General features: G+C 40.5%; 1 protein-coding gene and 1 long non-coding RNA gene across 5 annotated transcripts in view; one reads left to right on the top strand and one right to left on the bottom strand.

Moving 5' to 3' along the window:
- Positions 1–6100, bottom strand: part of LOC120094686 (uncharacterized) — a 58152-nt gene extending 52052 nt beyond the window's left edge. For both annotated transcript variants that reach the window (XR_010054982.1, XR_010054981.1), the window contains exons 1-3: positions 5966–6100; positions 1246–1369; positions 233–300 (exon numbers count right to left, since the gene is read on the bottom strand). This is a non-coding gene — a long non-coding RNA (uncharacterized LOC120094686). The remainder of the gene's footprint in view (positions 1–232; positions 301–1245; positions 1370–5965) is intronic.
- Positions 5946–13744, top strand: part of Stk17b (serine/threonine kinase 17b) — a 30600-nt gene continuing 22801 nt past the window's right edge. The window contains 1 exon segment of one of the 3 annotated variants that reach the window (NM_133392.1): positions 5946–6069. The gene's annotated coding sequence lies outside the window, so the exon portion shown is untranslated. 3 annotated transcript variants of the gene reach the window in all.

Below are 13744 nucleotides of genomic sequence, written 5' to 3'. Positions count from 1 at the left end.
AATTCACCACTGAGAAGATCTGGGCATACTTCATGCCAGAGGTACCATGACAATGGCACCGAGGCACTCAGCATGTAAACTGCCTTCCTGGATGTCTGTGACATTGCCTTAAACCAGATAAGACAGAGGCCACTCCTAAGAAGGGACTTGGTTAGAAGGCAGTTTTAGCTCAGCTATACCTGTTACTGCTTATTGTATGAAAATGTACTGGAGAAAGATCAATATTTCTTACCTGGTAATCACTCCAAGAAAGAGGACACCATGTCATGCCAGGGCACACGTGTCTGGTTGATGGAGTCTCTTAGGAAAGAGAAATGGAAGATCTTTTGGGGACGGCTGGTAAGCATAATCTCGCTCCTCAAATCAAATCAACGACAGCCTTACACTTCACAGCTTTGCTCCACTCCCATCTGCTTCCTTTAAATCCCAGTCTAATTTCTTTCTCACATGGCCCCTGGGCTTCACCATTTATTCAGTTTAGAGCTTTATTTTGAATGTGGTACCTCAACCAGGCAAACACTGAAAGCGATCCCCTTGCCTGCCCTTCACTTCCCAGGAAGTTACTTCACTGTGTCCATCTGACATCGTACCCCCCTCCCCCTGCCTCAGGGATCTATCATAGCTGTTAGTTGTACAGTTACTTAGCACCTTCCAGGTCTCCAGCATTTGGTAGTCACTGGTGCAGTGATGCACCAGGTACACATGGCCGTTCTCTGCAGGGAGCTGCCAGACCTTGTGGAATCTGTCAGGTGAGGCATGTGTAATCTCGTCAGGCGATGCTTTGTGCTCACCATCACAGTTCAATCTTACGGAGGTAGCTGTTCCTTTCATTTCCAGTTTACTAAGAAAACCGAGGACTTTCCGAAGTCATAGAGGAATTGGCAGATGACGCCATACCCTGAGCCATGTTAAGTCTACATCCCCTTTCTCTCCTGAGGTAGGACCATGGGGTTGATGTGTTTGTGACTGGGATGGCAGCTCTTCTGCTGCTTTGCTGCAGTTTCTGCTAAGGGCTTCGGTTTACAGAGGGAGAGGAGGCTCTGAGGCATGACCTTAAACAAAGTATGGCCGACAGCTGGGGAAGCCAGCTGCAGAGAGAAAAATGTGGCCGGATGCTCTGAAGGTGGGTGGAATGCATGCACAGACAGGTGACTCCCAGAAGAGGAAGCAGTCACAGACAGGCTGAGATAAGGGGCGCCCTGAGGTTCAGCCCCGCAGGCCTCAAACCACAGTGTGAGTCGGTACCTCAAATGCTGCAGCAGCTACCTTCATCTGGAAGTAAGAGTGTGTTCAGGATATACATAGCTTTCCGTTGCCCACATCATTCGATCAATTGTCCAAACAAGTTTGATATTTTTTCCCCCGAAGCCTAGATCAGATACAGGAAAGAAAATATCCTGAGATTAGGAAGCACGAGAGGTAGGACCAGGGTAGATAGCTTGATGGTGTAGTGCTTGCACAAGGCTGAGTTTGATCTTTAGCATTGCAAAATGCAAAATAAAAAAAGATACCCAAAACTTTTATCTAAAACCTGTTCAGGTGTGCACAAATGATGAATTTAGGGTTGTGAGTCTTTTCAAATCCATACCTTCTCTTGCTCCATTTTTTTCCCCTTTCTAAACCAAGGAAAGTGAGCTACTGCACTTAATATTTGAATTACAATCTTTTCCTGGTACTATGACTTTCGAAAGCTTGTATTTCCTCTACTGCTGAATTAGACCAGTTTACAAAGTGCGTTTCCAGCCTTGCAGGCCTCTGCAGTGTGTCTACAGATCACTTAAACGTGGCCTGTGTGACTGATCTTCCACTGTATGTCTCCTGGTTTAAGTTTAAATAAGAAATGGGCACTATGGTCATTTGTTTTAAAAATTAATATACTCAAAATAACTTACACATGTGAATCTGTTTTATTCCATAGCAAATATTGTGAGCTATAAGCACATCTAATAGTTGAACTGGAAAGTGCTATTGAGTATAAAACAAAGATAAAATGAAAGCGAAATATCCATTCCATGTTCAAATGGCAACACTTTAAATATATTAAGTTCAAAGACTGTATTATCAAAATTAACTGAATTTATTTTTTAAACATAGCTAGTAGAACACTTAGAATTACTAATGTGAATGGTATTTCTTTGAAATGGCTTTGGAGGTTCTCCCCAATAAATTGTAGGTGGTTGGATTAGCATAATGGCTCTAGTTCATCATGAATTGTGTCACAGTTTGAGGAAGACTCCTGAATCATCCTGAGTCACTGTTCTTAACTAAAGAGACTTGCCCTAATTTTGCTAACAGGGTATAGGAGAGCCAGGGGTTTCTGATACAGTACTTTGGTTTGAGGGGCTGACCCATTTGTGATGTGCACAGTCCGCGGATAAAGGCTCTCTGATGTCTTCATCTGACATCTGAGAGTGATATCCTGTCCTTCAGAGAGGGGATGTCTGTCAAGGCCCTTTCTCCATCCAGCATGAGTTTCTCTGTTTTGAGGAGGTTTATGTCATACTCTACAAAAACAGTTGACTCTTCTTATGTCTGGCTATCTTCAGTCTGGCCACAAATGCCTAGAGTATTTGGCTGTAGACAGGTTTGCTGGCTAATTTTATGTCATCTTGACACAAGCTGGAGTCATTATGGAAGAGAGAGCCTCAACTGAGGAAAAAGCTCCCACCAGGTTGGCCTGTGGTACATCTCCTTGATTGATGATTGATGTGGGAGGGCCCAGATCACCTTGGGTTGCGCCACCCCCAGACAAGTAGTCCTGGGCAATATAAGAAAGCAGGCTGAGCAAACCATGAGAGAGCAAGCTAGTAAGAAGCATTCCTCAATGGCTTTTCCATCAGCTTCTGCTTCCAGGTTCCTGCATTGAGTTCTTGCCTTGCCTTTCATCAGTGATGGACTATGATACAGAAGTATAAGATAAAATAAACCCTTTCCTCCCCAAGTTGTTTCTGGTCATGGTGTTTTATAACAGTAACAGAAACCTTATGACAATTAACTGTTTTTTCCCCTTTCTATATGGATTGAACTCTAAGTCCTTGATATATAAATACTGGTAGGCAGTCTAGGCATTGATTTTAAGGAGGATGTGGCAAGAGTTAGAGTTGGCAGCCTTCTCTGTGCAGAACACTATCTTCCTCTCCATCTGGAGACATTCAACATGATATCATGGAGAATCACTTTCTCTGGTCAGTATGTGATGGTTGGTCTGATTGGACTGGGAAAGGTCCCCTATCTTTATGGTGGGCATGGTGGCATGATCAGAGTAGATCGATGAACACTTTCGATGCCAGCATAAGGAACAGGAAGGACCACCTGTTCCTAGCAGCATGAGTTATAAGCTATTTAAGTGTTCATTTGCAAGGGCTGCCTGGATAAATAGCTCAAATAGCTAAAACTGGCCTTCCTACAGTTTGGAATCCTGGGTTAAGGTGTTAGACTGAGGGTCTTCTGAAGGAACTCTGCTCAGCTCACAGATGGCCACCTTCTTATAGTATGTTACATGGTGGTCCCCAGGTTTGTGCTGTGACCTATCTTCTTCTAATCAGGACACCAGTCATATTGTATGAAGACCTCATACGTCCTGATCTTACTTTAACTGCCCATTTAAAGGTCATATCTCCAAATATAGTCTGTATTGGATGATTTTGTGTGTTAACTTGACACAAGTTAAAGTCATCAGAGAGGAAGGTGCTTCAGTTGAGGAAATGCCTCCATAAGATCCAGTTGTAAGCATTTTCTCAATTAGTGATCAATGGGGAAAGGCCCCAGCCCATCCTCACAATGATGAACTGTACATCTGGTATTATAAATAAAATAAATCTCTTTCTTCCATAAGTTGCTTAGGGCAGCTGTCAGGATATTTTAGCACAGCCACAGAAATGAGTCTGGAACAGGAGCACTCAAGTAGCACATAGGTCAATGTCTGTCATGTATCAGTGAACACCAGGTGATTGTGCTGGAAGCAACAATGAATTTTATTGCTGGAGAAGGCAACCTGTATACAAAATTAAGCTTAAATTAAAATTAAATTAAAATAAAATGAACTTAAATTAAAATTAAATGACTGCTTAAAAGCTGGTGACAAGAAGGAGGTGGTGGTGGCGGCAGAGAAATGACTCGTTGGTTAAGAGCACTTGCTGCTTTTGTAGAGGACCAGAGTTCAGTTTCCAGTACCCACATCAGGTAGTTGATGACATCTAACTCCAGCTCCAGGTAGATGTCAGGGCAACACCTTCGGCCTCCTCTGGCACACTCACTCATACGCACATACTCTTCACATACAAATAACTAAAAGGTTTTTAAAAATATGCTGGCAATGGGCTGGGGAGCTGTCTCGGTAAAAATGTTAACCACACTACCAACAGGACCTCAGCCCAGATTTCCATGTAGAAAGCTGTGCACAGGTGCCTGCTCCTGAGTCCGGTGCTGGGGAAGTGGATACAGGTGCATGGATCCATGGAAGTACTGCTAAGTAGGCCACGCTGGAGACTGTCTCAAAAACTAACATCTGGCCACCACACACACATACCCAGATGTGCACTACCCCACATAAACACACACACAACACACCATCTATACACAAAAGCTGGCAATCAAGGAATTGTTTAAATTAAAAAGGTACAGTTACACACATGGATACACCAAAAAAACACCAGCAGGAACCCCAAGAGGGTAGGCTCAGCCTCGGTGCTTAGACTTTGGGATGCAGCTCCTGTTTCCGGAAGAAAATATGAAAACAGTCTCATTGGTTTGTGGACACCACACAAATCTATTTCAATAGGTGAGTTTGTTTCCACCTTAACATTTATTCTTCCCTGGCCAAAGGGATGCAATATTCTCCATTTGACGATGCTTAAAGAATCAATACATTCTATGAGGCCTGTCTAAATAACAACAGACAGACCCCATGAACTGGCTCTGATACTTTAAATGCATGTGTCTTGGGACATATAGTGCTTGGAAGAGCAAGCAGCAAATGGCTTAAGGAATCTTGGTTAAATGTGACAGAAGAAGAACATAAAACTGTTGCTAAGATGTTTAAAAGCAAGAGGATTCCACTCACAGTATTTTTTTCCCAATAGTTTTTCACACCTACTAAAAAAAGTATCCTTCAGCAATTCTAGGTTCTATGTGTATTTACTACATTTAATTATAAGTAACCTAGGATCCTATATGTATGCAAACCTACTATGTCTAGCACGAAACTTTCCATTTTTAAATTGTCTTCAATAGGTAACAACACATCTTGGAGCTGAGGGTGGAACTTGGTGGTGGAACCCAGTGGTGGAACCCTTGCTTAGCATGTGAAAGCCTCTCACACTGCTTAAAAGAGAAAAAAGTTTGCAGCAATGCACATTGAGCGGATACAGCTTTTCATTCTTTCCCTTAGCACAGTAAACTAGCAATTAGTTTGTCTTTGGACTTTCCTACAGTGCCTTGAGCCAGTGTCTCAAGACACTCAGCTGTAGATACCAGGATCGGTAAATCCTGGAGTCCTTTTATGGTTCCAAGAACTCATTGCAAACTGGAATGTCGACTAGTAGGGTAGGTTCAGGTAGTAAGGAAGAGGACAAGAAAGATTTAAAACACAGTCTTTGATCATCACAAGTCAAACAGCCCAGACGTCTCCTGCTTCTTTCATCTCCTGTGTCCCGATACTCACACCTCCCGGAACCACCCTGAAGGTGGGAAAGGAAGAAAAAGTCGCGCTCGGACCCTGCCTGCACCCTGTTCAGTCCTAGACTACGTCCAGCCCCCAAAGTCTTCAGGCGTCCGGCAACTACGCCCGGGCCCCGCCCACTTCCCCCGCGGCGGCCGGTCCGCACCGCACGCGCAGCCCGCCGGCGCCCCGCCCCGCTCCCACGTGACAACCCCACCCTCCATGATCGCTCCGATTGGCTCTCCGGCCCCAGCGGGCGGAGTCTAGCGAAGTACAGTGTCCCAGACGCCGCTGCACTTTTCAAACCTCAACTGTAAGAAGCGTCAGTCAGCGTCTGTGCGGTCGCCGCCGGGAGTCTCCTCATAGGGGTCTGGCTGACGGCGACCAGCCGCTGTGGGGAAGAGTGCGAGGTGAGCCTGTGTAGCCGCGGCCCCGTCGGAGGGAGGGCAGAGCCTGCGGCGGCGTAGAACTGCGGTCGAGCGGTCGGTGTGGGGGCGCCGGGGACCCTGTGGCGAGCCCGAAGGCCAGAGCCGGCGTCCGGAGCGCGGTTGTGTCCGATAGCCTCCGCGGCCGGCGTCTCGACGTGGTCCTCGGAGTGGCTCCCGAACTCGCGTGCTGTGCGCGCGGGACGCCTTCACGTCGGGGCGGGTGGACGCTCGGGTCAGCAGCCCCAGAGAAACTTTGCGGCCATCGCGTGGGCCGCTGTCAGTCCCAGCGTGGGGAGCCACAGCTGTTTCTGGGACTTTTTTTGACTTTCCTTTAAAGCAGTGGGAATCCCTCTGTGCTTGTGACCCATCCTCAGACTAGAGAGCCACATCATGGCCACGGTTTGGATCTTTATCCTGGGCCGGCCTTACCGTGGGAAAAGCGCTTAATTTTGTTTCCCTCTCGGGAGATAGATGAGTGGAAACAGTTGAAAGAAACTTCACAGCCAGCTGGTGGCTAGTGTCTGTGGCTTGCGTTGGAACTAGAGTCACGCTGGCTTCAGCTTGCAAGTTGGAATTAAGAAATACTTCTGAAAGCCTAGGAATTTCAATCATACTCAATCATTAGCTCGGTGTATGACATTCGCTGAGTGTTTGGATGACGTCATGTTTACATCCCTGGCACCGATAATGCCGCAGGTTTGATACCGCGTGGACTTTTTAAGTTTTCAAGTCTAGGAGAGAGACTGTACCTTGGGCAGCAAGGTCTGCAGAGATAACGAGGCAAGTGGAGGCATATGAAACATGGAATTTTGAACTCAAGGAGCACAGTTTTATTACAGAGAGATATATAAACTCACTTTCTCATTGGTGCAGTCTTCACGGTGAGATGCCCAGAAATGGTTTTCAACAATTTTATAAAAATTGAATCACATTGCTTTAAAATTGTGTATATTAAAAGAAAACTAGTTCATAGAAATAGTGACCAAATTTTAGACCTGTCTTTTCTCCCAAACTTCTTTGATATTAGTTTAATTTTTGGTAGTTTTAATACTTCAAGTAATTGAAGGTTTTTTTGTTTTTGATTTTTTTTTGAGATACATACATTTTAGATAATTTTCTGGAATGAAGGTTTACTATTAAAGTACATTTAGTTACATGACAGTATGTTTATGTTAGAAAAGTAAAATCTTTTTTGTATGTGGGTAGAATGGTAATAGTTTTTCTTGGATTTTTTTTTTTTTTTAAGTAAGAAATTAGTTTCAGGAGATGACTCCACTGGGAAATGTTTTTGCCACCAACTCAAATGTCCTGATCCCCAGGACCTACATGGTAGAAAGAGAAAACCTATGCTTACAGCTTGTCCTCTGACCTCTCAACTTGCATGTAATAAAATATTAAGCAAAAAAGAAATGACATTTTGGTTAAGGTAGAAGTGACATTTTAGTAGAGACTTTATAAATTGTAGTTTCTCTAGACAATGTAGTATTTAATGGCAGATACTTTTAATTTCATTTTTAAGTTTGTACTGACAATAAACAGCTTATGGGTGTTAAATGAACTTATAACCGTGTTTTCAATGCTTTGCTTTGTAGCTGCTTGACAGTTATAAGGAAAAATTCTCTGTTAAAGTCTCCCAGCTTTTAAGAGACTCAGTTTAAAACTAAATTTTCTCAAGATATGATGATATATTATAATGCTTATTTCCTGTGTCTAAAATTCTTCTTGCATCTTGACATTTGCTCTACATTTGAGCCATATTGAGTCTTGCTTACCAGTTTAAAGGATTTTTGTCTTTTTTTTTTTTTTTTTTTTTCCTTTTTTTTGGAGCTGGGGACTGAACCCAGGGCCTTGTGCTTGCTAGGCAAGCGCTCTACCACTGAGCCAAATCCCCAACCCCGGATTTTTGTCTTTTGAGACAGGGTCTCACTGTATAGACTTAGCTTTGAACTCAAGAGATCTGCCTGGCACTGTCTCCTGAGTGCTGGAATTAAAGGCCCACACTACCAGCTCAGTTTCAATTATTTGTTTATTCATATGGCAGAGTTGGGGATTGAACCTATGCCTCACGCTTGCAGAGTTGATATGCTACCAAAAGAGCTATTATATTTCCTATACCAGACTATTTAAAAAAAGATATGTTTTTGAAGTGTTTTGTGTTCAAGACAGAGAAATATCCTTTTCAATTATCTCGTGCATATCAACGAGCCCCTTTTTCAAATATTTATACATGATGTATTTTGATTGATCATTTTGCTTTTTCCAACTAGCCCAAAAGAGGGTGTACTTTAGGCATTGAGAAATTTTAATAGTAAAATAGTAGTTCCTTTTTTAACCCTTTAAGAATTAGATTCCAGTTGACATTGTAACAGTTACTGAACAGACATTATTTCAGAGGTGCTATTAGTAAAGGGTATGATAATTTACTTTACACCAGAAAGCCAATTTTCCATCTGATGAGTGATGAGCTCTGTGTAATGGTTGGCCGGCCATTATTTCCGTTTTTCAACATCTTCTCTTCCTACTTCACAATTACAGGATCTATTTCTTTTTCTGAAGGTGGGAGGGGATGGCATCAGGCCTTACTGTCTTGGCCCAGTGTCAGGCTGAGGTTCCTTGCCTGGCTGTAACCCTGCGGTAATCTATACTCCAATAGTTGGACTAGAGTCAGTTGGCGTCCTATTGTGATTTTCAGGGAATTAAATTACTGGATTTTGCTTGCTGTTCAGTATTTAAAAACAAACATGACAATACAGTGCTGTGGGTAGAGTACATAGAACATAGAAGTCATTTGTCAACACCAATGTTGTCTTCCAGTCCCTGGCCAACTAAAACACATCCTTCTTGAACAGGCAGAAAGTTCTTGTTTCTTATAGATGCTAGATAAGTAAACTTTCAGTTTATCTGTTTCCTAGACACAGCTCAATCTTGTGGATGCCCACATTCATATTCATATTTCTTGGCTGCCATAATAATTCACATTTACTTCATGAAAGTCTAGATTTGTCAGTCTTTGGATAGGACAAGTATTTGGCTTTCAGGATGTTCTTAGCTAACATAGATATTTACAGGAAAACAAGTGGTCATTTAGTTTTGAACAGATAGAGCAAACTAAATGTTTCCCTTTTTTAAATCTTACATTATAATAGAGGATAAATTTTTTTTCACATTTCTGAATTATGTGAGTACCTTGTTTTAAAAAGTTCTGTAAGAACAGTTTTAAATATTTCTTATTTAGCCAACCACTGAAATAAGCAGAGACTGTTGAAAGTTTCAGTATTGCAATTTCAAGATGATCTCAGTTCAGCTAGTTCCTTCAGATGTACCTAAAAAGGCAATTTACTGTGTTTTATCATTTATAGCATTTTGTTCAAACATTTTTAATTCTTACTAGGTACACCATGCTGAGTTGCTTAAGCTCAAGTAAAAGGTTATTGTCCTCTAGACACAAAATATGACTGTAATCTAATGTTAAATTTTCAGGTAAATTGGTACGTCAAGAGTTCTCTAGTTCGAAGCATAAAGAAAAGACATTTAAGTCAACCTGTGGGTTTGAGGCAAGGCTTCCAGGGGCAGAGCATGAATAAGAAACAGCCATTTAAGGAAAGGTAGAAAGGATGTTTCAGGCAGAGAGGTAAAGCAAAGAAGTGGAGATAAAATAAGAGATTGAATTGTGACAGGAAATGGAGCTGATGTATACTCATCTTCCGGGGTCTTTGTGTGCCATGCTACAAAGGATTTTAAATTTTAGTTCCTGGGGCTAGTAAAGGAATCAAAGCAGGCAACTTACTCGTAAATGCTTTATTGTATTTTGTAATTTCTACTTTCATAGGCTTTCTCATTTGATAACCCTGAGTAACTTTTGAATGGAGCTACTAGAGATTTAGAAAGATGTTTATTTGGTTTTCATAACACTTGCATTCTCCATTCAATAATAGGCACAAATCAAATATAAGATTTTGTTCTCTTCCTTCCTTTACTGATCCATATCTGAATTCTCATTGTAATTGTAATAGGAATTAATGAAAAAATTGGAAAAAGTATGACACCATACTAGTGTAAGATTAAAATCTTACTTGTATCTTATGTCATGCATGTATGCCTTCTATAATTGTGTGTCTATAATTGTTTACAAACACAAATTCAGTAAGTCCTTTGAGATATTTTTATTGGGAGGTGGGGCCGGAGAGATGGCTCAGTGGTTAAGAGCACTGACTGCTCTTCCAGAGGTCCTGAGTTCAAATCCCAGCAACTACATGGTGGCTCACAACCATCTGTAATGGGATCCAGTGCCCTCTTCTGGTGTGTCTGAAGACAGCTGCAGTGTACTCACATATATAAAATTTGAAAAAAAGATATTTTTATTGGTTTAGTTTGATAAAAATATAAAGCGATTTCAAATTAAGATACATTGGTAATTTCTGAATTTAGAATACGTTATATTCTTGTTTAGAATTGGTTAGAACTATGAATTGTAGAGGAGAAGATCTGCATATTGTTTATTTGAAGCAAGAGAATTGGTGTGTAATTTTAAGGCATTCAAGGAGATACAGAGAACTGATTGGTAGTCCTTGTGTGTCTTACATGACAGCAACCCATTTGTAAAGACTTTGGTGGACAGAGGCGACATTTGGTCCATTATCTACAGAATTGACCAGAGGAGGAGAAATGGGACAATACCTAGACTGACAACTTGTTTAAGTGTAGTAAATAGATAAAGACAAACAAGAAAGCTGTATGGATTCTTAAACAGCTTCTGATACAGGTATATTAGCAGTAGGTAGATGTGCCTAACTACTGTGAAATGTCTTTTTCTAAGGCAAAGCTTGTATTCTGGAGATGCAGAGCCATAATGAAATGAGTTGTATCATCAGAACTCACTTTTGTATTTAAATATATTAGAGGAATTTGCAGTTGCTCCACATTGTTTTTGGATACGTCTGTTGTCATACAAGTCTCCATGGCATATTCATCCCTGATAATGGCCATCAGTTCATATGAGTATTATAGACTTTGTTAGGGTATAAAGTTAACACATGCCAACGCCCTGAGGAAAGTCCTGGAAGTGAGCTGATAAGAACTGGTTTAGACTATCATTATGCATTTCACTAGCTTTTACTTAAAAAAATTAAGTTCCTTCTCTCTTCCTGTGACTAAACAACAGGCTTTGCCAAGCTGAATTCTAATTAGTATACCCATACATCACACTTTAGACTCTTTTGGAAGGTCCCAGTACAAATCTGGGCTTTTCTCAACACTCACTATGTATGTACATGCATATCTACATACGTGTATGTATATAATTATTCTCTGAAAATTTCATATGTGTATGCAATGTATCTTAATCATATTCATTGCCTACCCTCTTCCCCTGTCTTCTCTTAGAACGTCATCACATCTCCCTCCTAGCTTCATGTTCTTATTTAATCTCCGAGTGCTGATGGTACTGCTCAGATATACTAGTGAGGTCATCCACATGGGGAGTCTACCAGCAGCCACACTCTTCCTCCTCCCTAATAGTCAGCGACTACTTAGAACGCTACAGCTAGTGGTAGGGCTATGGAAACTCCTCTTCCATGCAGGAACTTTTAAGGGTTTGATTTGTGCAGGTAACAGCTGTGAGCTGATGTGCAAGGTCAGGTCTTGTCTAAAGTACAGCATTTCATAGCTCTGCTCCCTGTCCTCCAGCTCTTGTGTTCTCTCCAATGTGTTCCCCGAGAAAAATATTTTAAGTTACTGCTTACTTACTATGAGTTAAAACTAAGTTTATTAAAAATGCTAAATATTTTTCTATGTGACTGTAAATAATGTAATGATTTTAATTTAGTGTATAGCCTGAAGTTGTAAATGGTCTCTGCATGAGATCTGACCTATGATCTGGATAATAAAGACCATCAGCTATATGTAAATGCAAAGAAAAAATTGAGGCCTTGAAAAATCTACCCAATGATGGCTGCTGGACTTCAGACAAAGTAAATTCTGTAAAGGAAAGTAGATAGGTTGGATGCTTTTGTTCTTGCAAATGAGGAAGAGTTTGCATTTTTCTGGCCACATATTCACAGCCATTTTCTATTATAAGGAAGACTTTATCAGTTGTTTTATTATATATTCATATTATTTTAGGTTTTAAGTATTCAGTTTTAGGAGATGACATGCCAGTAATCACAGCTGACTATTGATTATTGTAAGTGTAATGCTTTAAGTTTAGATAAGCTAGTAATAAATTCTAATTACCATAATCTCACTGGGGATGACTACTGCTAATATTTTACTATAATTTTCCAATATTCTGTTGACTTTTATAGTCTGCCCAGATTTACTATTTATAAACTTTTATGTCTTTACTTTCATACTTAATGAGTTAATCTTTGAAAGTGCAACTTTCTTGATTATGTTAATATGTTGGGTTTTAGAGTTTATGAATTCAACAGGTTTTTGGAGTGTTTTTAAGCTCATAAACCATACTTAATTAAACATAAATTTTTGATGCCATGAAAGGATCATATTGTCTCTTGAAGATTAAGAGTAGAAAATGCTTATTTATAAAATGTTTGTTAGGCCCAGTATCTATGAGAGGTAAACATCCTAGCATCTAAAATCTATATGAAAGAAAAATTAAGACTCATGAACTTGTCTCTCCGATCAATTTCAGTGTTCTTTGTTAATGAAACGTGATTGGAAGATAGCCCAGTTGTATCAGTGATTAGTCCTGTCCCTTCTATCTGTAGAAATGCAAGTGTAATCCTAAGTGTATGTACAAAATTCTAAAATCCAAAGGTGGTGCAAAAGAGGCTTTTCCTTACTGACTGAATGTAGAAAACTATGTATGTATGTATGTATGTATGTATGTATGTATGTATGTATGTATGTATTGATTTTCCAGACAATACAATGTGACAAAGGAAACAATATCTTAAGAACTAAGAAGGTATTAAAAAGTTAACTGAACACAGGGTGAAGGCATAGGCCTATAATCCTAGCACTGGAGAGATAGCGTTATAACCAGTTCAAGGTCAGCTTGGATTACACAGAGTTCTAGGACTGGACTGCATAGTGAGACCCTTAAAAAAATACAGACAGCTATTGAAAATGTTTGACTATTTTTTTTTGCCAATGTTTTCACATGTCATCCATTTGTTTTTATGTCTCTTTTTTTCTTATAAGAACACTAATCATAGTGGATTAGGGCCCTACCTTAATGGTCTCTTTTTAATTTTGTCACCACCTTAAAAGCCCTTATCTGAAAAGCTGTTCAGTGTGAGTTACTGGGTTTAATATTTCACTTAATAGATACAAGGAAGATGTAGTTTGGCCTATAATAATAACTGTTAGGATTTGAATATATTTTGTCCTTCAGACTTGTGTTGAATTCCTTTTGTGAGGTTCTTCACTGTGTAGTCCTGGCAGATCCCACACATTCTGTATTTCAGGCTGGCCTCACAATCTTAGCAGTCCTGCCTAAGTCTTCACACTGCTTTAGCCTTCTGAAGGGCTAGATTATAGGTTTATATGCCACCAAACCCAGCCTTTGTGAACTGTTAAGAGGGTGAGGACTTCAAGTCTGTTGTTCAAGCCACTGGGAAGTGATTGGGATTAGGTAAGGTTCTTAGGTTAGAACTCCTATGGTGATTCCTAGTGGCTTTATGAAAGGAGGGTAAGG

Source organism: Rattus norvegicus, chromosome 9, assembly GCF_036323735.1.
Source record: "Rattus norvegicus strain BN/NHsdMcwi chromosome 9, GRCr8, whole genome shotgun sequence".
Taxonomy (NCBI): domain Eukaryota; kingdom Metazoa; phylum Chordata; class Mammalia; order Rodentia; family Muridae; genus Rattus; species Rattus norvegicus.
This window is presented reverse-complemented; position numbering and strand designations above follow the sequence as displayed.